The sequence below is a fragment of the Pongo pygmaeus genome, chromosome 12, assembly GCF_028885625.2.
Source record: "Pongo pygmaeus isolate AG05252 chromosome 12, NHGRI_mPonPyg2-v2.0_pri, whole genome shotgun sequence".
NCBI lineage: Eukaryota > Metazoa > Chordata > Mammalia > Primates > Hominidae > Pongo > Pongo pygmaeus.
The window spans coordinates 94,908,605-94,933,349 of NC_072385.2; the positions used below are offsets into that span (position 1 = coordinate 94,908,605).

At 40.2% G+C, this 24,745-nt stretch overlaps 1 protein-coding gene across 4 annotated transcripts in view; it reads right to left on the reverse strand.

Moving 5' to 3' along the window:
- ARHGEF33 (Rho guanine nucleotide exchange factor 33) overlaps positions 1 to 24,745 on the reverse strand; it is an 87,331-nt gene that overhangs the window by 60,470 nt on the left and 2,116 nt on the right. For all 4 annotated transcript variants that reach the window (XM_054475507.1, XM_054475508.1, XM_054475510.2 and 1 more), the window contains exon 2: positions 20,887 to 20,959. The gene's annotated coding sequence lies outside the window, so the exon portion shown is untranslated. The remainder of the gene's footprint in view (positions 1 to 20,886; positions 20,960 to 24,745) is intronic.

The window sequence follows — 24,745 nt, forward strand, 5'->3', positions numbered from 1 at the left end:
CAAAATAATAAGTTGGCAGGGTGGGAGGGTACACACAGGTAAAAAGCCATTGGGAAACAGCTACATGGTTATAAATGAGGAATATAAAGAAAAACCCAAAGTCAAAGTCATATGCTGTTTAAACTCCTTTACATTTTTCACGTAAGCATGAAAGTTATGTCAAGCTAGGGCATCTTTCCTAACTATCTTGAATCTTTTTTCATTGCTGATACAAATATTACTAAGATGAAAACTTTCTTCTCCTTAGCAATTGTTAATTTACTTGATATCTAATCCATTCTAGGATGAATATAATTAAATCACAGAATGTTACAGCCAAAGAGACTCTGAGAAAATTATTCTATCCAAGTTCTTCATTTACAAAAGAAGCAAATGAGACCTAAGGAGGGGAAGAGAAGTGGCCTGCCCAAAGCCATCTGGCTTTAAAAATGGTCTTTAGAAGTGATTTCTGTTACTATTTGGGGGAAGAAAATCTTTAAATATGCAAAGCCATGTATTTATGGGATTTTTGTGGGTGATTTTTCCTGGAGATAGTCATTAGTCTACAACTAATTGAAAACAACAACAACAAAAAAATCCATATATCATAGGTAAAATGAAAACTTACACATTTTCTGAGCTAGAATATCCCCATGCTCACATTGTCACATATGTACATATGACAACTTATTTCAAGACATAATACTTTCTTTTATTTTCTTTTTTGTAGAGACAGAGTCTTGCTCTTCCCAGGCTGGAGTGCAATGGCATGATCATAGCTCAATGTAACCTCGAACTCTTAGGCTTAAGGGACCCACCTGCCTCAGCCTCCCAAGCAGCTCAGACTATAGGCATGTGCCAGCACTCATGGCTAACTTTTCACTTTTTGTAGAGACAGCATCTCCCCATATCGCCCAGGCTGTTCTTGACCTCTTGGCCTCAAGCAGTTCTTCCACTTTGTCCTCTCAAAATGTTGGGATTACAGGCATGAGTCACCATGAGACATAATAAACACGTGTGATGGACAGTAAGTTAGAAATTTTATTTAGTAAATTACAAAAGCAACAAAACTACATTAGAGGCCAGGCATGGTGGCTCATGCTTGTAATCCCAGCAATTTGGGAGGCCGAGGCAGGTGGATAGCTTGAGGCCAGGAGTTCAAGACCAGCCTGGCCAACATGATGAAACCCCACTCTACTAAAAATTTAAAAATTAGCCAGGCGTGGTGGCACACGCTTGTAATCCCAGCTACTCGGGAGAATTGCTTGAACCGGGGAGGCAGAGATTGCAGTAAGCTGAGATCGCGCCACTGCACTCCAGCCTGGGGGACAGAGCGAAACTCTGTCTCAAAAAAAAAAAAGAAAAGTCAATTAAAAAACTACATTAGAGAAAATTTGGAAACTATACAGGGGACAAAGCAACTATAATGCCTCTACTTAAACAACTATCGTGATCACTTGTTTGTATTGCATGTTAATATTTTTTCTCTGGAATGTTTTACATAATTATTAATGAAGCCTACCTAAAATTTTGTAACTACCTTTCTCACATATATTATAGCATAAACATTTTACTTTCTTTTAAAAATTGGACCATGGCTGGATGCAGTGGCTCATGCCTGTAATCCCAGCACTTTGGGTGGCCAAGGATGGAGGATTGCTTGAGGCCAGGAGTTCAAGATCACCCCAGGCAACATAGCAAGATCTCATCTCTGTAATGGAAAAAATAAAATAAACATAGGATCATTATTGTTGTACAGATAAAATACGTGAAGAAAAACTTTCTAAAAATTAAAAAAATGGACCATTATTATTTATACTGTTTTTATTGTGGCTGTTTGAGCAGAGGTAAAAGTGTTCCTCCCCAATCCCAACTGATGTTAATAATCTCTGATATTTTTTCCATCCTCATATAATTGCACACAATCATATACAGAATATACATATATGGAGTGGGGTTGTTATTGTAGGTTTATATATTATACTTCTCTGCGTCTCACTCTCACGTAATACATTGTGGCAATCTCTCCAAGTTAATTGGTATAGATCTAAGAAATTACTTTTTTTGAGATGGAGTCTCACTGTTGCCCAGGCTGGAGTACAGTGGTGAGATCCAGGCTTACTGCAACCTCTGCCTCCTGGTTTCAAACTATTCTCCTGCCTTAGCCTCCTGAGTAGCTGGGATTATAGGTGTGCACCACCATGCCTGGATAATTGTTATATTTTTAGTAGGGATGGGTTTCACCATGTTGGCCAGGCTGGTCTTGAACTCCTGACTTCAGGTGACCCGCTTGGCTCAGCCTCCCAAAGTACTGGGATTACAGGTGTGAGCCACCACACTTGGCCCTAAGAAATTACTTGTAATGACTGCATAGTATTCCATGGTACAAATGAACTGTGTTAATCATTTCTCCACTGATGAACATTCCCTTTATTTTCATTATTTTGCCATGGCAAACAATGCCACAACAAACATCTTGGTACATAGAGCCTTACATGTTGGTGCTTTTATTTATGTAGAGTTTCCATAGATGTGGCTAAGCTGCTTTCCAAAAAGGCTATAACTATTCTCATTTCCCCCAGGAATATTTATTGCCTGAATACCTTTCTCCTGCATTCCAGCCAATAGTGGATGTTAACATTTTCATTTCTTGTCGGTCAGATGGGTGACAAGTGATAGTTTATAGCTACTTTTGCTGATTGCTGGTGCTATTGAACATCTCTATATCGTATACTTACTATAAGTTTAGATTTGCTCGTCTGTCAATTATCTAATCCTCTGATTTGCCTAATTTTCTTTTGGGTTATCTGACTTTTTTTTTTTAACCAAGTAGTGAGAGCTTCTAAATAATATGTATTAACTGTTTATTTGTTATATGCAATATTTTTCCCATTTATCTTTTTGTCTTTTGACTTTGTGGTCACTTTTGCTATTGAAATATTCTTTTTTTTTTTTCCTGAGACAGAGTCTTACTCTGTCCCCCAGTGCAGTGGCACGATCTCGGTTCACTGCAACCTCCACCTCCTGGGTTCAAGTAATTCTCGTGCCTCGGCCTGCTGAGTAGCTGGGATTACAGGTGTGCGCCACCACGCCCAGCTAATTTTTTGTATTTTTAATATAGATGGGTTTTTGCCATGTTGGCCAGGCTGGTCTCAAACTCCTGGTCTCAAGTGACCCACCCACCTTGGCCTCCCAAAGTGGTGAGATTACAGGCATGAGCCACCTTGCCCAGCTGATAGATTGTTTTTGTTTTTTATTCTATTTTATTTTGTCATTAAGCTTATGTTAGCTATAATGAATTAGAAGTTTTTCATCTTTTTCTATAACCTATAAAAACTTCAATTACATTGCAATTATCAGTTCTTTAAAAGATAATAGAGCAGAGCTATGAAACCATTTGATCTTTTAAAAAAGTAGTCAGATCTTCAAGGCCTTTTCAATTTCTTCAAAAGAAATTTATCTAGGCAGCTTTTCAACTTAATTAGTCACTTATATTTTCCTAGGAAACTATGTATTTCCTTAAGTTCATCAAATTTGTTGACAGAGCCTGTAGTCTCAGCTACTTGGGAGGCTGTGGTGGAAGGATCATTTGAGCCCAGTAGTTCAAGGCTGCAGTGAGACAGGATTGCACTACTGCACTCCAGCCTGAGTGACAGAGCAAGATCCTGTCTCAAAAAAAAAAACAAACAATTTGTTGACAGAGCATAAGCATTTTCCCATATGCTATATAAGGAATGGTGGAGACAGAATGAACATTTGTTGAACAGCTGCTATATGCCAAACATGATGCTTCATATTTTATTTATATTGTCTCATTTAATTAAATTCTTATATTGATTCTGTTGAGGATGTATCATTATCCCCATTTTCTAGATGAGAATACTGAGGCTTGGGAAAATGAGGTAATAATATGCCCAGGATCATGGCATACGGAGCCAGAACTGTAATTCAGGCAGGTCCATAGGATTTCAGAACTGGTTCTTTCATTTATTACTCCTGGCTTTCTCCAAATAGTTTCACAATCATTATATTTATTGACTAAGAAATAGTTGCTTGAGAAAACGTGTCATCATTTTCTTTCCCTCCCCCAATTATTAGGGTAATTTTCATTTTTTACTATAATAAATGGATATAAAAAGGAATAGAGTCCTTTTTCTTCATATTTAGGACATTTTTTCTTAAGCTAAGTTTCCAGAACAGAATTTCTAGGTTGACGAGAATGACTGTAATAATGAATATGTATTAAAGGGTACAGTTTAAAAGGGAGCTTAATAACAGGATTACACAGAAAGGTAATATGACTTATTCTGGAAAAAGCCCTGCTATGATTATGAAAGTCCCTTTGAGATCTCACTTGTAGTCTGCTCTTCATTTTGTACTGGGAATCTCTCACTCTGAGCCTAGTAATTCTTCACTGTGCCCTTGATAGCCCTTGAATCACTGCCTGCCTTTGAATAAATAACCATCAGATGCTGCCACATGCCTCTCACCAAGTTAACGTGGCTCCTAGTCCTCCCTGAGCTTCCTCCTTTCTTTCCGTCTCTACGGTTGCTAACCTCTAAAAACACCCATTCAGGCTTTGGTAGACACTGGGGAAAATAATGGTAAGTGAGCCTGCTGGTCTCTATATCATGCCTGATCATGTTACAAAGCAATGGTTTTCAGTTTATATTTTTTGAAGCCTTCAGGCTTTCTTGAGTCAGTCTGGAGTGGAGAGAGGAAGCCACCAAGCTGGTGGGGTTCTGGGTCCCCCTTTTTACCCCCTTCAACCAGAGCCTCTCTGTTCTTGTCTGATTCATATACTACAGCTTTGGGGGAAGCATTTCCTTTTTTTATTTTTATTTTTAATTTTTTTTTTTTTGAGACAGGGTCTCACTCTGTTACCCAGGCCAAAGTACAGTGGCATGATCATGGCTCACTTGAGCCTGCTGGGCTCAAGCAATCCTCCTGCCTCAGCCTCTCAAAGTGCTGGAATTACAGGCATGAGCTACAGTGCCTGGCAGGGAAGGATTTCCTTTGAAGATCAGTTTCTGCTGTTTAAAAACAAAGGTCTAAAATTATTGATATAGAGAAATAAGAATGTTGAAACAATAAGAAGTTATAGCCATATTTGTGTAAAATTAATTCAGAAAAAATTTTTAAAATAATAAGTTAACAGAAACCTAAAGAATACTGAAAAGTCTCCTGACCCTCCCCTAGACTGACCTAGAACGTGTACCCTCCTCCCCACATACACACATAAGACTACAAAAACTGAGGATTGTCTATTACTTTCCAATTACTGCTGTGACAGAAAAGGAAAGTTTGGCACTTTGGGGAATTGAAATTAATTGAAAGCAGACTTGAGTTAATTTCCATTTCAGTGTCCCTTATTGAATGGGTCTTTAGTGCACATTTCTAATTTAGTAGAATGGGAACTTTTTATGCTGGGGGGAGGGTGATGAGGAAATACTTTCCCCTGAAACTAAAATAATTCTTCAGGACAAATCCTGTAGCCATTTTCAAGAAGAGAGTCTATATGATCTTTGTGGTGTAGAAAAAATGCTATAAACACTATGAAAAGGGCTATTTGCTTTTTTTTTTCTATAGAGCCTAAAAGCAACATTATTTTGTGACAGTAACACCCTGTCTGTTCATGCTTCGTAGTTTTCAAAGCACTCTCATGTATGTTATCTCACTTGATCACTATGGCAATGCGGTGCAGTGGGCCAAACACACGTTCCAGTCATTTTATACCCAAGGAAGCCACAGCTCGAACAAATTATTTACCCAAAGTTACACTGGAAGTCGCTTCAAGTAAGACCAGTAGTCTTTCTATGTTTCTCTCACTTTAAATAAACTGCTTCATGCCACAGTATTTCAAAGTACTGTAATTTAAGGTACCATTGTCATTAAAAAAAGGTATCAATTCCTATGTGGGCTCTGATAGCCATCTGAGTAAACTGGTTGAATGGACTGATATAAGGAAGAAAGTTTTGGCAGGTCTGATGAGAGAAAGAGAAATAATACAAAGTAGGACCAAAAAGAGGGATGTAACCACCAATTCAGAGAATATGAAATATTATTTGTAAAATTCAATATGCAATGTTTGTTGCCAATAATTTCTTTCTTTCTGTCTTTTTTTTTTTTTTTTTTTTTGTAGAGATGGAGTCTTGCTCTGTCACCCAGGTTGGAGTGCAGTGGCAGGATCTCTGCTCACTGCAACCTCTGCCTCCCGGGTTCAAGCAATTCTGCCTCAACCTCCCGAGTAGCTGGGACTACAGGCACAAGGCGCCACACCCAGCTAATTTCTTTTGTATTTTAGTAGAGACGGGATTTCACTGTGTTGCCCAGGCTGGTCTTGAACTCCTGAGCTCAGGCAATCCGCCTGCCTTGGCCTCCCAAAGTGCTAGGATTACAGGCATGAGCCACCACACTTGGCCGCCAATAATTTCTAAAAGCTAAATGAAATGGATAATTTTCTAGGAAAACATACATTATTGAAATTTGTTTTAAAAACAGTAGAAATCTTTTTATCTAGAACAACTATCTGCAGAAAATATTAAAAGGGAAGGTCAAATATCTACTCCCCAATAGGAAATGATTCAGCATAATATCACAGGAAGGTTCTATAAATAACAGTGTCTGTGTTATGTAATCTATGCTATAGAATAGAATATATGTAAATAGCTAAATTTATTCTATGAGGTTCTGAGACCAACTCTAGGATAGCCTACATAAATAAATAAATAAATAAATATACATATTCTAAATAAAATGTCGGAAAACAAAAATATAACACTATGATCAGCAAAGTTTGTTCTAGAAAATAAAAATTAATGGTTATGAAACTATTAATAGAATTAATTAATCAATGTAACACAAGAAAACAAAGAGTACAGTGTGACCCTTAGAAGCAAAATGGTAAGGAGATAAGACAATTCTCACCATATGCAGACACACAAGTGCTTAAAACTAGGATACCTCAATGAAAATGCAGCTTTTTATGCCCACAACCAAAAAAAAAAAAAATCCTTGAATACATAGCAATTTAAAGTGGCAAAGGTAATAAATTAAAGAATTAAAATTAAAATAGGGGTCTGGCACAGTGACTCATGCCTGTAATCCCAGCACTTTTGGAGTCCAAGGAAGGCAGTTAGCTTCAGCCCAGAAGTTTGAGACCAGCCTGGGCAACATGGCAAAACCCTGTCTCTACAAAAAATACAAAAAAAAAAAAAAAGAAAGAAATTAGCCAGTCGTGGTGGTGCACTACTGTAATTCCAGCCACTTGGAAGACTGAGGTGGGAGAATCACCTGAGCCCAGGAAGTCAAAGCTGCAGTGAGCCACGGTAGAGCCACTGCACTCCAGCCTGGGCGGCAGAGTGAGACCTGGTCTAAAAAAAAAAATTTTTTTTAATGAAATAAATAAAAGAATTAAAATAGGACTCTGTCACCAGACATCTCAAACAATAAGTGGCCTTATTTTGAAAATGGTCCTTGGTGCTCAAGTCAGCCCCTTACGTGACCCTTTGTCAAATATGGGTGCTGCTAGAAACAAGGTGGCTCCTGCCACTGAACCAGGTCACAAGGCCATCACCCCTCCTTAGTTAACTGCCTGCATGGCTGTCCCCTCCCCAGACTGTGAGCAACTAAGGAGTACACACAGAGTTTTATTCATCTTTCTGTCTCCAGCTCCTGGCACCATTCTCAACATACTCTCAACAAATATTTACGGAAGTGACCTGAATTCTCATGCAATAGACTACCAGAGAAACATGCTTTTTACTACAACTTGCTTCACATCAACAATACAGACTTAGTGGTAAATATAGAGAGTTTGGCCTGAAGAAAATTTTTATTAGGAAAAAAGCACTATTTTATTTTAACAAGCAAAGTTCCACTGGCAGAAATATATCCCCTTGTTCCCACTCCCTGGCTTGAAAAACCAAGAGAGAGCAGGCTCTCCTAGTAAATGGTCCCACACCAAAACTAACTGTAGTGATGTTCATCACAGCCAGCAACGCCAAAGTGCCCAGAGCCAGTGAGAACAGGAGCAAAGCATAGAGAATACGTAATTCCACAGCTCAGGAGCACAGAAGGCTCAGAAATGAAATAACAAAGATCCTTCCATCCTCACTCCACTGGCATGTTAATTTTTGTCGTTGTTCACCTAAGATCAGTCAGGATAGAGTAAATTGGTAGAGTTAATATGTGTCTACATCAATCAGGAAAAAAAGAACATCAGCATGCTGTCACACACACAAAACCAACCACTGGCCAGAGATTATTTTAAGTTTAAAAATGCCTCGTTGAAGACATAAAAACTTATCAAAAGTTTCAGATCAGGGCTGAAAGTCACTTCCAAGGGCTCTTCTGACTCATTTTAATACTTGGCATACTTACATGTTTCAGAACCAGATTTTGTGAGCCTGAATGTCTCATGGCCTCTGTGTCAGGTCAGGGAAGATATGCTTCATGTCTTTTCTTATCCTGATTTGACTCTCTTTAATCTCAATCTTTCAAACAGATTCTCTCCCTGGATTCATCTGAGTGGAAGTTAAAAGCCTCCTGGAGGCCAGGCACGGTGGCTCAAGCCTATAACTTTCAGCATTTTGAGAGGCCAAGGCAAGAGGGTCACTTGAGCCCAGGAGTTCAAGACCAGACTGGGCAACATAGTGAGACCCTATCTTTACAAAAAGTTTTTTTTTTTTTTCTTTCAATTAGCCAGGCATGTTGGCATGCACCTGTAGTCCCAGCAACTTGAGAGGCTGAGGTGGGAGGATCACTTGAGCCCAGGATGTCAAGGCTGCAGTGAGTCATGATTGTGCCACTGCACTCCAGCCTGGATGACAAAGTGAGACCCTGTCTTAGAAAAAAAAAAAAAAAAAAAAAAGCCTCCCAGAGACACTGTGCAAGAGGCAGAGAGCCCCAGTACAATGTAAATATCTACTTAAAAAGACAATAAAGTGACCATCACTATACTTTCACTAAGTAAGTCCCGATTGATAGGAAGGAAAGACAAAGAAGGACAAGAGTGCTCTCCTGGGAAATGCTGGAGGAAAAGAACCCTGAGCTCCAGAGACAACTCCCTCCAGTCCTAGAGATGGCCCTGATTTGCGGAGGGGTACATTAACATGGAAAAACTTTAGTCCTCAGGAAATGTTCCTTCTGCTAAAGCAGAGGCAGTTGCAGGACTCCCAAGATCTGAATCAGGTGGCTGAGTTAGTAGTACCTTGTGAAACGGATCATCAGTCACCAAAGCTTAATTTAGGTAAGAGGGGAAACCAGGTTACTGCTGCCCCTCCTGGGAGAATTTTTTTCATAGTTCAGATGAAATGACATCCAATTTGGAGCTGCCCTTGGTGCTTTCAGAACAGCTAGAAAGGAGAAAAAGAGTACAATCCATCTTCAGAATGACTATAATTTCCCGCTACTGCCCAGTGAACAAAGACTCCCAGTGAGCAAAGCCTTCAAAAGTTGGAAATCATAGTCAAACCTTGAAAATGGATGAGTTCAGTTCGAAAAATAGCCCACAGCCTGTGCATACTCGACAGGGGTCAGCGATGGTCCCTGGGTACTAAAACCACAGCACTTTCCCCTACAGAACTAGTCCACTCACAGGCCTTATGCATTCCTACCTGGGGATCTCGGTCTACAACCCTCTGCTCTCTGTCAACCAAGTCTTGCTCAACCCTCAAAGGGCACCTCATGTCTTATACCCTTCATGAAGCCTGCTTTGGCCATTCTCCTCAACTGTCATCTGTCATCTCTCCTCACCTAAACCAAGGATCATCTTTTTTTGAGACAGGGGGTCTCATTCTGTCACCCAGGCAGTGGTGCAATCATGGCTCACTGCAGCCTTGACCTCCCAGGCTCAAGCAATCTTCCCACCTCAGCTGCCTGAGTAGCTGCCACTAGACCCAGACCATTTTTTTTTTTTTTTTTTTTTTTTTGTAGAGATGGGGTTTCACCATGTTGCCCAGGTTTGTCTCAAGCTCCTATGCTCGAGCGATCCTCCTGCCCTGGCCTCCCAAAGTCCTGGGATTACTACAGGCATGAGCCACTGCACCCAGCCAAGTCTCATCTTATAACCGATTATTATCACAAAGTCCAGCAGCAGAAGTCTAGATATGGGAAAGAGTCAAAATTTTTGTTGATCAATGAAAAGTGTAAATTCATCATTAGTTTGATTATTTCTTTTATAATTTCAGCTTACCTCATACATGCCCTCCCTAGAGCTAAGGCATACTGAACCCCACCAATTAGTACATTTTTACCACATCTGAAAAGTTTGGAACAATGAGAAAAGGGCTAGAGACATTCCATAAGTAGACCAGAACACGCTGGGGCTGGTTTTGCTAAGAAGCTATTTTTTGATTCCTCAATCTATTGTTGCATTATTTCAATTTCCTTGTTTGGAACAAGTTGGGACAGGAATAAGTGAATAAAAAAAGAAGAAAAGTGTTCCATCCCCCTACCTCCAAACTGAATTACATACTTCTCCTTTGTCCCAGATAGTTAGATAGCAATCCTGTTCTTCAGAATTTTTTTCTTTCTTTTTTTTTTTTTTTTTTTTTTTTGAGACAGAATCTTGCTCTGTCACCCAGGCTGGAGTACAGTGGCACAATCTTGGCTCATTGTAACCTCCGCCTCCTAGGTATTTTTTTGTAGACATGGAGTTTCACCATGTTTCCCAGGTCATGTTGCCCTGATCTCGAACTCCTGGGCGCAAGTGATTTGCCCACCTGGTCCTCCCAAAGTGTTGGGATTACAGGCATGAGCCACCACACCTGGCTTCTTCAGCATTTTTTAAAGTATGTGAGGAAAGACACTGAACAACCTCACTTGAAGTCTATTCTAGGGCTGCTTAAGCATGCTGTAAGGCAATCAGTCCCTGTGCAGATTATGCTCATTTCATCTTGTTCTGATGCCACTGGAAAATGATTCCTTCACCTGAAGACAAGTTGATCTAACAGGACACACATGCTGCCCCACACCATTTCCTGCCTTTAATGCTCTTCAGAGGGTCTTCCATTTTGATTTTTGATAATGCAATCTATGAACATTTTCATCAGGCTTCCCGCTGTAGAACTAAATAAAAGGGTTCCTCAAAGAGTCGGGAAGGCAGGGCACCTGCTGGCCCATACAGTCTGGGAATAGAAGAATACTAGACTGAGATCTGACCCTGACTTCTTACTGTGGGGCCTTAAGAAAGCCAGGCACCCTCTGGGCTTCCATTTCCTCATCTGTAGTATAAGGAGGGTTTCAAAGTCCTGGTAGCTCTAAAATGCTGAGGCTAAAATTTAACAGGGTAATTCCAAATATCACTCAGCAGTGTGGTAACACGGTGATGTCACAACCAATGGCCTCCCTTCCCCAGTTCTCCAGCTCCCAAAGCCTTCTGTAACTGTTCTTTTGTTTAATCCAAACAAATCATCACCTTACCCTAAACTGAAATTACGCTAAACAGTTCATCATTTCTCAATCCCTAGTATTTTCACTATGCAGTTTTACCTATGTTTTAGTATTCAGGTCTTTAAGGAAAGGGAACAAAACTGGCTTTTTTTTTTTTGGCTAAATGAATATCCTTGGTCACCCTTACATTTCTTTCCAATGAATATTGTCACTGGGCTGTTCCATGGTCACCTGAATCTCAGTCTGTTGAAATCACATTGGTATCTTTAACCTCTCCAGGCTCCGCCTTCAGGTTCCCCTAGTTCTGCCACTAGCACCACCACTGACACACTCTCAAGACGGAATGATCGCCTCTTATCCTAAAATTCACCAGTTGTGAAATCCTTATGAGTCTTCCTTGGTAAGGTGTCTTTCATTTTCTCCTTTGCTTTTCATTGTCGCCTCTTTGGATCAGCCCTGACTACTTCGTGTCTAAACATCTCTAGGAGCATCCTAGTTAGTTCATCCATCCTCTTCACTGCTAGTAGATTGTTTTCCTTTAAATGTCACTTAAATGATCTTTTGTTCCTGCTCAAAAACTGCAATAGGCATTTTCTTTTCTTTTTCTTCTTTTTCTTTCTTTCTTTCTTTCTTTTTTTTTTTTTTTTTTTTTTTTTTTGATACAGAGTCTCGCTCTGTCTCCCTGGCTGGAGTGCAGTGGTGCAATCTCAGCTCACTGCCCACCTCCGCCTCCCAGGTTCAAGCAGTTCTCCCTGCCTCAGCCTCAGGAGTAGCTGGGATTACAGGCACCCACCACTACGCCTGGCTAATTTTTGTATTTTTAGTAGGGATGGGATTTTGCCATGTTGCCCAGCCTGGTCTCGAACTCCTGACCTCAGGTGATCTGCCTGCCTCGGCCACCGAAAGGGCTGGGATTACAGGAGTGAGCCACTGCACCTGGCCTCTTTCTTCATCTTCATAAAATAAAATCGAGATCTCAAGGTCCTCCACAATGTCCCTGGCCCGCCCCTCCAGACTCATTTCTGATATGTAGGAGGTCTGCCAGCTGCCTCAGCCTTGTTTGCCACTTGCATTCCTACTTTGTCTCTCCTTCTCCCTGCTGCCTGGTCTGCCCTGCTCACCCCACTCCAATGGACAAATCCTTACTCATTCTCCAAAGTCTAATGCAGGCCCATTTCCTCTCTAGAACTTTCCCCTTTCAATCCAATAGGAAATTAACCTTCCTTTCTTGGAATAACTGTAAAACTCAATAGGAATCAAAACAAATTCTTCTACTGTTATTCATTTTATGTAAATAATCTCATTTTCTAAGTTAATTGTAAACTTCTTTGAGAAAAGAGGCTATTTTTTCCACCTCTTATTATCCCTGGTACATAGGATATATTCTAACATAGAGTAGAAGTTCAGTAAAGGTTTGTTGACAAAGACACTAAACTGTCCTAAACACTGGCAGTGGTAACTATCTAGCAGATAATCCCCCTCAATTAATGAATTATTGATAATTAATTGATGAGGTGTTCTCGCATCTAAAAATCATGGATGTAGAGATTAAAGGAGAAATAATTGGTAGAAGAAAATCCAGACTGGGTGAGTAGAACAAAGGGATTTAGCGTTCTATCTAGGCCCTAAAGGGCATTTGCAGAGTTACAGGGTCATAAAATAGGATGATCTGCAATAGCTTAGTCCTTGTTATATATATTAGATTCTAGTGTTTAAAATTTAGAAGCAAACGCAATCCTTTTCTTCCTTCACCCACTTTGGAATGCACTTTAGAATCCTTACTGCCTGGTGTTTGCCCACTTCTTTCCTCTTAACACCTGGAGGGCTTGCCTTTGGCCCCTAGTGTCTGCCATTCATCTGCTCCTGGATGCTCCTATCTCCAAAACAAATTATGTGACGGGTTTTGAATGAGCCAGTAGATGCAGAATAAATCTAAAAAAAAAAAAATCCATCCCTTTGAAAATAGTATTTCCAGCCTAGTCCTTGCATCTTTAACTTCTTCCTATACATTTTTTAGCTTAGGTTCTTCCTTTAGCGTGTGGTATAAATCTGGATGTAAAATTCACATGCAAAACAGATCCCTGCTTCTTAAAATCCTGTAAATTCAGTTATCATAGGTTTTTAATGTACTGTTAATTGCCCATTGGTAAAAATTAAATAAATAAATAGATGCAACACACTTGAGAAGTCATTAAAATGTTAAAAGACTGTTTGGAATCACAGAAGCCCAGAGAAGCTCATTTGTGGAAATCCTGGGCTATAAGGGATATGAGGAAGAAGAGCTAGGTTGAACCTCAAGCTGTGATTTATCTCCACCACGGCCTATTTCTTTCCTATCTCTTGGCAACTTCAGAATCTTCTCAAATTTACAATATCCTACTACCCTACATCAACGATAAAAAAGATCTAAAGTCTCTGCTTGAATGTCACTTTATTAGAAAGGCCTTCTTTGACCCATACATATAAGAGAGGAGTCCTGGCCTCTATACCCTATCTCCCTTTCACCACTTTATTTTTCTCCACAACATTTACCAATCAAATGATAATGTTATATATTTCTTTGCTCATTGACCATCTTGGCTTATCAGTGCCACCTCATGAGGACTTGGACATTTTTGTTCACTCTGTATTCCCCAAGACCTAAACCAGTGTCCAGCACAGAATAGGCCTTGAATAAATAGGTGCCGAATAAATGAATAAGCCAATCTCATAGTTCGGAATGACCAAACGAAACAAAACTGCACCCACCATAACTACTTGCAATATTTAGCTAAGGAATCAGTATAGAGTGGTAAAGAAAATCAAACAGAAAGATTATACAGTGATCAGCCAGCCAAGCCCTGTCACTTTACAAATACGGAAAATGAGGTCCAGAGAGGATAAGTGACTTGGCTAAGTCATAAGCTCCTGTTTTGACAGAAAAAATAAAATGATTCACTACAGAGTCCCAATTTCTTATATACATATGGTGATTATGGAATTGGATAACACGTCTTTAATCTCAGTGAGGCAGGCCTCAGAAGTAAGTGGTATAAAATGGCTGTCAGGTCAGATGCCTTGCCCAAATATATCAACCTCACTGCCTGTGGCCAACATTGTGACTCTATTCCTTTGAATCTTGAGAGATTTTTAAAAACACACTTTAATCTGTTCTCAGCTAATACTTCAGTCAGTTGAGAGCAACACCGAGAATGATGCTAGTTGTTTTTTGTTTGTTTGTTTGTTTGTTTTTATTGAGACGGAGTCTCGCTGTGTCACCCAGGCTGCTCTGTCACCCAAGCTGGAGTGCAGTGGCGCGATCTCGGCTCACTGCAAGCTCTACCTCCCGGGTTCACGCCATTCTCCTGCCTCAGCCTCCCGAGTAGCTGGGACTACAGGCGCCCGCCAACATGCTCGGCTAAGTTTTTGTATTTTTAGTAGAGACGGGGTTTCACCGTGTTAGCCAGGATGGTCTCGATCTCCTGACCCTGTGATCTGCTGGTCTCAGCCTCCCAAGGTGCTGGGATTACAGGTGTGAGCCACCGTGCCCGGCCTCATGCTAGTTGTTAATAGAGAGTAGAAATGGAGAATTTGAGTTTGAAGTCTGGAAGATGTGAATTCAAATCCCAAGTCCATGATTTAAATAGCTGGTTGACCTTGGGAAAATTATTTACCCTCTCTGAGTCTGCTGGCTCAGTCTCTGGAATGACCGCAAGACTCCAGTGGTGATTATTGCTATGCTTTGCAGTTTGGTCCTAGTACAAAGCTGGAAGCTCAGCTCTAGCCTGAGATCAGTAGAGATAAGGGAAGAAGCAAATGCAGAAGTCTCCTGAGGAGTCCAGATGTAAAGGTCTTCCAGGATAGGGATGTTTTAGCTTCCAAGGTCTGAAGTACCGAGCTCAGAAGTGAGCCCCACCCGGGAGCTGGTTACTGCTGCAGCCGTCAGAACGGAGCGCTCCCATCCACAGCACAGACTCAGCCCAGCAGTGGGTAGGAACGGAGGCCACCAGCAACCAGCTGCTTGGCAACTATGGGCCTAAAGTTGGGGTTAGAGCAGCATGAAGGAGCTGCCCAGGCACCAATTTATCAGAGGTGCTAAAATATCCCCGGAAATGTGAGAGGGAGAAAACTAGATTTATCAGGATTTCTCTTAAGGAAAGTCTCTTGTGTGATTGAAAGAATGCTTCCTTCTGGCAGTTTTACTGATCACAAAAAGTAAGAAAAATAAATAAAAAGAAAGAAATGCTTCGATAAGCCCCTTGAGGGCAGGTGTGTGTGTGTGTTTGGGGTGAGAGTGGGGTATCCTAAATGCAGGCTTGAGTAGCAACACATGGTCACTAAAAAGCCTTCAGCCTTCAAAGAAGGCTGAGTCTGGTTTTCTTGCGGGATTTTCATTTTGCTGAGTGGTGTAGCCAGTGTGAGGCCAGAGCTGAACTGTTATTGATCCTGGACAGGAAGCTGAGTACTGCTCTCGGGAGCCTCCTCTTCCACCCTTCCTCCAGGAAGAGATCACCCTGTCTTCATTCAAGTGTGAGATATTGAAAGAAAATCCATTCAAGCAAGTGCTAGACTTTTAATCTACCTCAGGTATCTTGATTCAGCTCTGTCTGTGGGACCTTAATCTTAAATCTCAGAAATCCCATCTCACTAACTCCACCTCGTCGGCTCTGCAAATCACACCTCCCCATATCCTATGGGACTGCTCCTCTAATCAGAATCTGGAAAGGTTGTCTGGGAGGAGCTCCTGGTGTGTCCCTGTAGCCAATTAGACATTGGTTGATATGATTTTGCTACTTGTAACAGCTAGTGACTGGACTAGCTGAATTTACTTGGTTTGTTCCTCTATTTCAGAGTAATTCGAATAAAACTTTATAGTAGTTAGTATATGTGATATACATGTGTAGATGATCACAGTTCATGCCTTTCACCAAACACTTTCATGCCTCTGTGCCTTTGTTCCTCCCATCTTCTTTTTTTTTTTTTTCTCCCATCTTCTATCCCTCAAATATCTTCCTTTATCTAATGAAATACTTCTCATCTTCAGGGCTCAATTCAAGCACCTCTTTCTCTATGAAGCTTGCCCCTATCCTCTAAGTCATAATTAGTCGATCCCTCTTCTACTACATTCTCAAACTGCATTATTGGTATTTCTTCCTGCCAGGAATTATAAGCACTAGTCTCTATGTATTTACTTATTTATTTTTAGAGATGGGGTCTTTTTCTGTTGCCCAAGCTGGAGCGAATGCGGTGGTATAATCCTAGCTCACTGCAGCCTCGATATCCAGGGCTCAAGCAACCTTCCTACCTCAGCCTCCCAAGTAGCTGGGACTACAGGTGCATGCCACCACACCAGACTAATTTTAAATTATTTTTTGTAGAAGCGAGGTCTTGCTTTCTTGCCCAGGCTGGTCTTGAACTCCTTGCCCTCAAGCAGTCCTCCCCAACCAGCCTTCCAAAGTGCTAGGATTACAGTCATGGCCCACCGTGCCCAGCTGACCATTTCATATTCATATCCACTGTACCTGGCAGGTAATGATTCTTTTTTTAATTTCTTTTTTTTAATTCACAAATTATAATTGTATATATTTAGAAAGTGCAGTGCAATGTTATGATATATGTATACAACATAGAATAAGTAAATCAAGCTAATTAGCCTACCTGTCACCTTATATACTTGTCATTGTTGTGGTGAGAACATTTCAAATTTATTCCCTTAGCAATTTTGAAATATACAGTATATTAACTAAAGTCAGCCTGTTATGCAATAGATCTCAAAAATGTATTCCTCCTGTCTTACTGAAATGTGTACCCTTTGACCAATGTGTCTCCGTTCCACCCCCTCACCCATCCACCCCCAGCCTCTGGAAACCACCATTCTACTCTTGACTTCCACGAGTTTGACTATTTAGATTCCACATATAAGTGAGCTAATGTAGTATTTGCTGCTTGGTGCTGGCTTATTTCTCTGAGCATAATATCTTATGATACTAGAGTGCTGGACTTGAAGCCTCAGGATAAACATGGCATATCTCCTTATAGTAGCAATTTTACTCTTTATACTAGCAATTTCACTTAATTTTCAGCAATTAAAAAAATTATCAAATATTTTTTAATGATCAGATATTTTATGGAGGAGAGTGCAAAATTAGCTGGACTTTTAAAGATAACTACGTTTAAATCATTTGTTCACATTCCTCTGACATGGAAACTATTCGCAGTGGGCACTCAACACAAGTTTGAGTTGAATTTAATTTCAGGAGGTGTTTATAATCAATTATTTCTTTCCCTAAAAAAACACACAGAACTTTATTTATTTGTATTAATAGCAAGAAGACCATTCTTTTTTTAAAAAAAATTAATGAGTTAGAAAAGGCAAACTGGAAAAATCAATGCTATTTCACCTAAATTGTAAATTTTGGCTTAACAAAGCTCACTATTTAAACATGTCTGAGAATCTTTCAGAGCACTACCCTTTGGCAAACACCAAATGATTCTTTGTATTTCAAAAATGTTTTATAAGATACATTATACACATAAAATAGCATATGCAATACATGCACAGTTTACTCTTCCAAGTCTTTACAGTATCTGATAAGTAAAAAATTTAAATGAATAATAAATATTAAGTATTTATCAAGTGAAATATCCTTGAGACTTTATGAAACCAGTGCCAAGAAGCAGGACATAAAACTAATATTTTCCTTTTTTAAGTATATTAGGTTAAGTACAGCCAAATAGGAATGAATCAGCTATGATGCTATCTGCAAGCCTTGCTTTATACTACATTGCTTTAAAATCTCAATTATAAAGGCAATACGTGCTTAATATAGAGATGTTAAAAACCTGACCCACTGTACCCTCTTTCTCTTTCCTGCTCGTTGTAGGTGGAAGGGTCAATGGGAAGTCACATGGCCCATCTGGAGCGCCTGGAAGACAGCAGAGGGCATGACAGTGGCTGAATCAGGAGTGAGCGATCCACCTTGAGTGACTGACACTAGCTTGCCTGTGCATGGGACTTACTGCAGCCAAGCAGTCAATGTGCTGCCCAAATGTTGTGTTTGACATACACCCCTTTTATCTCATACAGTTTCAGAACTTTATTCTCCCAACTTCCTTTGTAAAAGCAATGGCTTTCCAATCAATTCCATTTGATTTTAGCAATATATCTTTTTAAATAATATATGATTTAGTCAATGATCCCCTCCAAAATCAGAATCAAGTGGTCTCATCTACTTTTTATACCTTATTCCATCATCCAAATGATTATTCTCATGATGATTTATTTAGCCATGCACTAATTAATATAGACTTTCTGCCTTCCAATGAAAGTCTTGATCAAAATCGTTCGTGACTCCTGAAGTTCAAATGTCCTAACTCAATGGACCAACTCCTTTGTGCGCTGGCTTCTGCCCAGCTCTGCAGACTCATCTTTAGTCGCTCCCATGCACACACTGGGCTTCTGTCATGAAGACAGTCTTGGTTCCCCATCCATTCTTGCCTCTGGGGCTGTTCCCTCTGTGGACATCGTTCCCCTGCACCAGGAGAGCTGTCAAACTCCTAGCGTCCTTCAATATTTTGTGCAAATGTCATTCTTCCCTGGCTTTCTTGATATGACCCAGGAGAGTTAAGCCCTGTTTTTCTGTGCTGTGGTATAGCGTCTTGTCTACACTTCCATTATAGTATTTCTATCAAACTATAAATTTAAAAGTCTCACTTCTACAAGATCAGGGGTCCATACTCCCAAGGTTTCCATGAATCCTCTAAATTATAGGCAAAATTTTATAGGTTCATTTTCTTTTTGGGAAAGAGTTCAGAGCTCACATCAGTTTCTCAAAGGAGTCTATAATTACTCTCTCAAAAATAAACTTAGAAACCACTGCACTAGATTATGAGTCCCTGGGAAACAGAGAGTGAGTTCTAGAGTTCTTTGAGTCTCTACAGATAGATGCCTAATGTTAGCTGAATGAGCATTTCAGTTATTGTTTAGAGGTAGCTGCTTATTCTAGTAAAGATATATAGTAAATTCAACTTCCTCTATTTTTTTATTTAAGTAGATAGAAAGTGTGATACTGTGAAAAGTATGGATATTTTTCATACATTCAAGTGTGATACTGTGAAAATCCTTCCATATCTTTCTTTTGCCGAGAGCACTATGAAAAGTACACTGGGTTGGCTGGGTATGGTGGCTCACGCCTGTAATCCCAGCACTTTGGGAGGCCGAGGCGGGTGGACCCCTGGGTCAGGAGTTCGAGACCAGCCTGACCAATATGATGAAACCCCATCTCTACTGAAAATACAAAAATTAGCTGGGTGTGGTGGTGTGTGCCTGTAGTCCCAGCTACTCGGGAGGCTGAGGCAGAAGAATCACTTGAACCTGGGAGGCAGAGGTTGCAGTGAGCCAAGATCATGCCACTGCACTCCAGCCTGGGTGACAGAGCGAGACTCAGTCTCAAAAAAAGAAAAAAAGAAAAGTACGCTGGGCAAAAAGAAAGATATGGGAGGATTTATACCAAACTACTAACAGTGGTTATGCTTGGAAAGAGGAAGGGGGTTAGGGGTAGGACGGGATTTTAAATCTTACTTAAACTCTTCCGTCATGATCACATTTGTATTTTATTTTACAATGAGCACTTTTGGGTTTTGAAATTTAAAAATAATGTTTTAAATTATGAGACTTTTTTCTTAAGTGTGTCAGACATCTAGCTTCCAATTCCAGCTCTGCTACTTATTTCGTTTCGTGACCTGGGAAAGTGAATCTTCCTAAGCCTATGCTCCCTCAAGTGTCAAGTGGGCATAATAGTTACCTAGCCCACATGGTTATTAAGTGACAAAGCCCAGCATGAAGTAGGAACTCAGAATACATCACTTCAATGGAAAGTAAATGTTGTCTGTTTTTCATAATCATCAAAGACATCCAAAACAGAACTTAATTAAAACATAGTATGGCTGAGCGCAGTGGCTCACACCTGTAATCCCAGCACTTTCGGAGGCCAAGGCAGGCAGATCACTTGAGGTCAGGAGTTTAAGACCAGCCTGGCCAACATGGTGAAATCCTGTCTCTATAAAAATACAAAAATTAGCTGGGCATGGTGGCATGAGCCCATAATCCCAGCTACTCAGGAGGCTGAGGCAGGAGGATTGCTTGAACCTGGAAGGCAGAGGTTGCAGTGACCTGAGATCACACCACTGCACTCCTGGGCGACAGAGCGAGACTCTGTCTCAAAAAAACAAAACAAAACAAACAAACAAAAGAAAAAACATAGTTCATTCTTGTCTCAATGCTGTTAGCATTCATATATGCAATCAAGTCTGATGTAACATAGCTGGTTTAGAAGTTGGCTATTTGCCCTTACTGCTAGCTAATTAAGTAATCTCACAATTTGTTTATTTGATGGTTATCAAACCAAGAAGGTTTATAAAATTCTACAAAGAAATTTATAATACTTCTGCTTCAATAATGATCACTGGTTTAAGCTAAGCTCTCAGTTTGCCTGTGTTCTTATTAGAAAACAGTTCTTTGCAATTTTCACTCACCTCGTGCCCTGTCTCCACTGGGAGACATCACAGCATGTTTTTTGAAGTCTTCTTCTTGTTTTCTCTAGAAGTTCTGTAAAAAAAAAACAAAACGCCATTGATAATGATAGCTACCTTGCATTTTATACCATCACTTTTTCCTATAATTTTGTAATTAAAAGTTCTTATTATATATGCAATTCACTGTTGTTAAAGATTTCTAATAGGTAGAAAACATATAAAGTAAAAAAGTAAAAGTCTTTGTTTCTTTTAGTCTTTTAATTTTTAAGTCACTTGGTATTGAGCAAGTACAATCACCTCAGTATTCATATGTTTGGGGGACTAATAAAAATAAATTTCTATGTATTTAAAAACATAGCTGGAGAACTCCAACACGGCTTAGGGGTCTTTGCTGAATCAGAAGAGTTCAAAGCAGTTGATATGACCGTAAAATATTGAAAGCCACAAATCTAGAGTCTTTTCTAATATTCCACATTAAATCACCTACTTCAAGTGACAAGTGAAATGTGTTTGTAATAGGTTTTTCTTTAGGGGCCAATGGAAGTGCTCTATACTCAAAATTAAGAACAAATCTATTTAGAAAACATTCTGTGATTTATATAATTTTTGCTGCAGTACAGGCAGTTTGGCCAATTCACTCAATCTTCCTGGACTTCGGTTTCCTGACCTACATGATTGGCTTAGTAATAGTAATACTCGCCTCACAGTGTGGATGTGAAGATTCAGGGACATGAAGCCTGGAGGGAGGGAGACTGGGACATAGAATGCAGGGAGGGGCAAAGCCTTACTTGGTCACCTTTTGTCATTTTATCAAGAGGCCTTTATTCTGGGTGAATCCGTTTATTCCCAGCTTGGCTTGCTCTTTTTTTCCTCTAATTTTACTGATTTTTTTTTCTTAAAAGATTACTTTTGTATATAATGCTGTACTTTGTCTAAAGGAATATAAGAGGCCATGTAAGGCCTGATACTGGCTCTGACAGACACTGCTAGTTGCCACCCAGTATTCATTCTCCTCTTTTTTTGGAAACCCAGTTAAAAGACTGTATTCCCCTCTTCCTCATAGCTAAGTGTAACCATGAGACTAGATTTCTACCCATGCGATACAAGTAGAAACATTGAGTGACCACTGGGAAGTCTCCTGAAAGAACACACCTTTTTTCCCCCTTCCTCGTTCCTGCTGGCTGAACAGCAGTGAGATCGGTGGAGACCTAGCAACCGTCTTGGACCAGGAGGTGATATACTAAGGATGGCAGAAGAGCAAGATGAGAGGAACCTGGGTGCCTCTCATCAAGGAACTCATTTAACAGCACTGGACTGCCTACCTTTGTGGGCTTGTTTGTTTGTTTGTTTTTAATGTAAGAGAGAAATACACTTCTAGCTTGTTTAAGCCTCTATTCTTCTTTTTTTTCCCCCCCAAAATATACAGATTAACCGAATCCTTACTGATATTCTGGCGTTCTAGGAAGCTATCCAGAGCCCAAAAGCAACTTTTTTTTTTTTTTTTTTTTTAAAGGCAGGTTTTCTCTCTGAAGCCCAGGCTGGAGTGCAGTGGTGTGATGGTGGCTCACTGCAGCCTCGACCTCTCGGGATCAAGCAATCCTCCTGCCTCAGCCTCTGAGTAGCTGGAACTACAGGTGCATGCCACCATGCCTGGCTAATTTTTTTGTTTTTTTGTTTTTAGTTTTTTGTTTTGGTAGAGATGGGGTTTTGCCACTTTGCCCAAGCTGGTCTCGAATTCCTGGGCTGAAGCGATCCCAGTGTCTCGGCCTCCTAAAGTGTTGGGATCACAAGAGTGAGCCAGCCTGGCAAGAACGATTTTTAATTCTGGAAAGTTTTCTCATATTTCCTTGGAGCCTACGTGTGCTTTCTGCTTATTAACAACAGTCTTCAGTCTTCAGACTTTAGAAGTCTTCACTCCAGCCCTTGTTTGTGACCTGTCTCCCTTGAATTGCCTACATTTTAGATACTACTCACTCATTTGAGCTCTTCAGATAGAAACCTGGAAAATGAGGCAACTCAATTGGGAAAAAAGAAAGAAAGTTTGGCTAAAATTAAGTTTTTAGGGGTTTAAACAGAGTTCACGAGCATTCAACAAGTATTTAATAAGCATATACCATATAAAAGGCATTGTACCAGGTGCTGGGAGAAATGCAAGGATGCCATTGTTTCTGCTTCCAGTCTAGAAGGGAAGATGAGACACACAAATAACTGTAACATATAATGGATTATGACAAATGAAAAAGAAAAGTGTAAAGTGCCTAAAATTTTCAGAGAAAAGATGAATTCCCTTGTGGGGATTAGAGAAAGCTTCATTAAGAAGATAGGATTTGAGCCGGGTTTTGCACGATATGTAGAAATGGTCAAAAGGGGATCACCAGAGGGGCCAGGCACAGTGGCTCACACCTGTAATCCCAGCATTTTGGGAGGCTGAGGCAGGTAGATCACTTGAGCTCAGGAGTTCGAGACCAGCCTGGCCAACATAGTGAAACGCTGTCTCTACTAAAAATACAAAAATTAGCCCATGGTAGTGGGTGCCTGTAATCCCAGCTACTCAGGAGGCTGAGGCAGGAGAATTGCTTGAACCCAGGAGGCAGAGGTTGCAGTGAGCCAAGACTGTGCCACTGCACTCCAGCCTGGCAACAGGGTGAGACCTTGTCTCAAAAAAAAAAAAAAAAAAAAAAGGATTACCAGCGGAACAAAGCACAAGGCCTAGGTGAATTTAGGAACCCTAGGGAGCAAAGAAGGTAGAGTAGAAGGTGAGGCTAGACAGGTAGATTGGGGGCAGATAGAGGGACTTAAATCTCTTCTTTGGAGCTTGCTCTGCAGTAGAGAGAATGAGTCATTGAAAATGTTTAAGCAGAGGTATAACAAGATTACATATCTCTGGTAAGAAGATGACTTTGTGGCACTGTAGAGGAAAGAGCAGCTGCAAAGAGGCCAGTGAGCAGGCACCTTTAATAACCCAAGTAAAAGATAATGATGACCTGAATTAGGGAAGTGACTCTTAGAAAGGAAAGGAGGGCACAGATAGAAGTGACATTTCAAAGGTTGCTCCATGAGCCCAATGTATGCTTCACCCAAGAAAAAGAGTTGGATAGTCACTCTCAGATTGAGAAGGAGGAAATATGTCATAAGATAATTCTTAAAATTACTCTAACTTATTTGAACCAGGAGACTAAAAGGAGGCTGAATATGCTATAATAATGAACTTGTTGGTTCTACAATTTTAGCAGAGCCTTAACTTTTGTTTTTGTCATTTGGGGGTGCACTGACTAACTCTGCTAGGAGATGGGGAAAGCACATTTAAAAATATCTCAAAAAAGAAATACAACCATCCTTTCTTTCCCATTGTTCATCCTTTGCCCGCGTGTTACGGTACTTAGCAGATGTCAGTTAGGTTTTTCCACTTTTCCCCAGTTATCTGTTCACCCACCTTTAGGCATCATCTCTACCCACCCCACCCTACTCACACACCCCATAAGAAACCCAATGAAAATTTACGAGGAGGAGATTTTTTAGAGAGTGTAAGAATTTTCCAGTATTTGCTTCTTCATTGCTTGCTAAAACCATGCCAGCATAGCCTGGGGAAAGGTGGAAAGGGCTGGCATTGGCCCATATAAGGGAATTATATTCTCAAATCATTTGAGATAAGTAGGCCCCAAAGACAAATCCAAAACAGCTACTCCCTCATTCTCAGGAAATAAATTCTAGAGATTTCCTCAAATGGATAAATTTGAGAATCCGATTAGCTGCCACTTTTTCTTTATTTTTCTGATTATTTTAGGAAGACTCAAACAGATGTTAATACTTACTACCCTGTCATTTTGTCAGTAAAGGTATGAACAGACAACAAAATAAT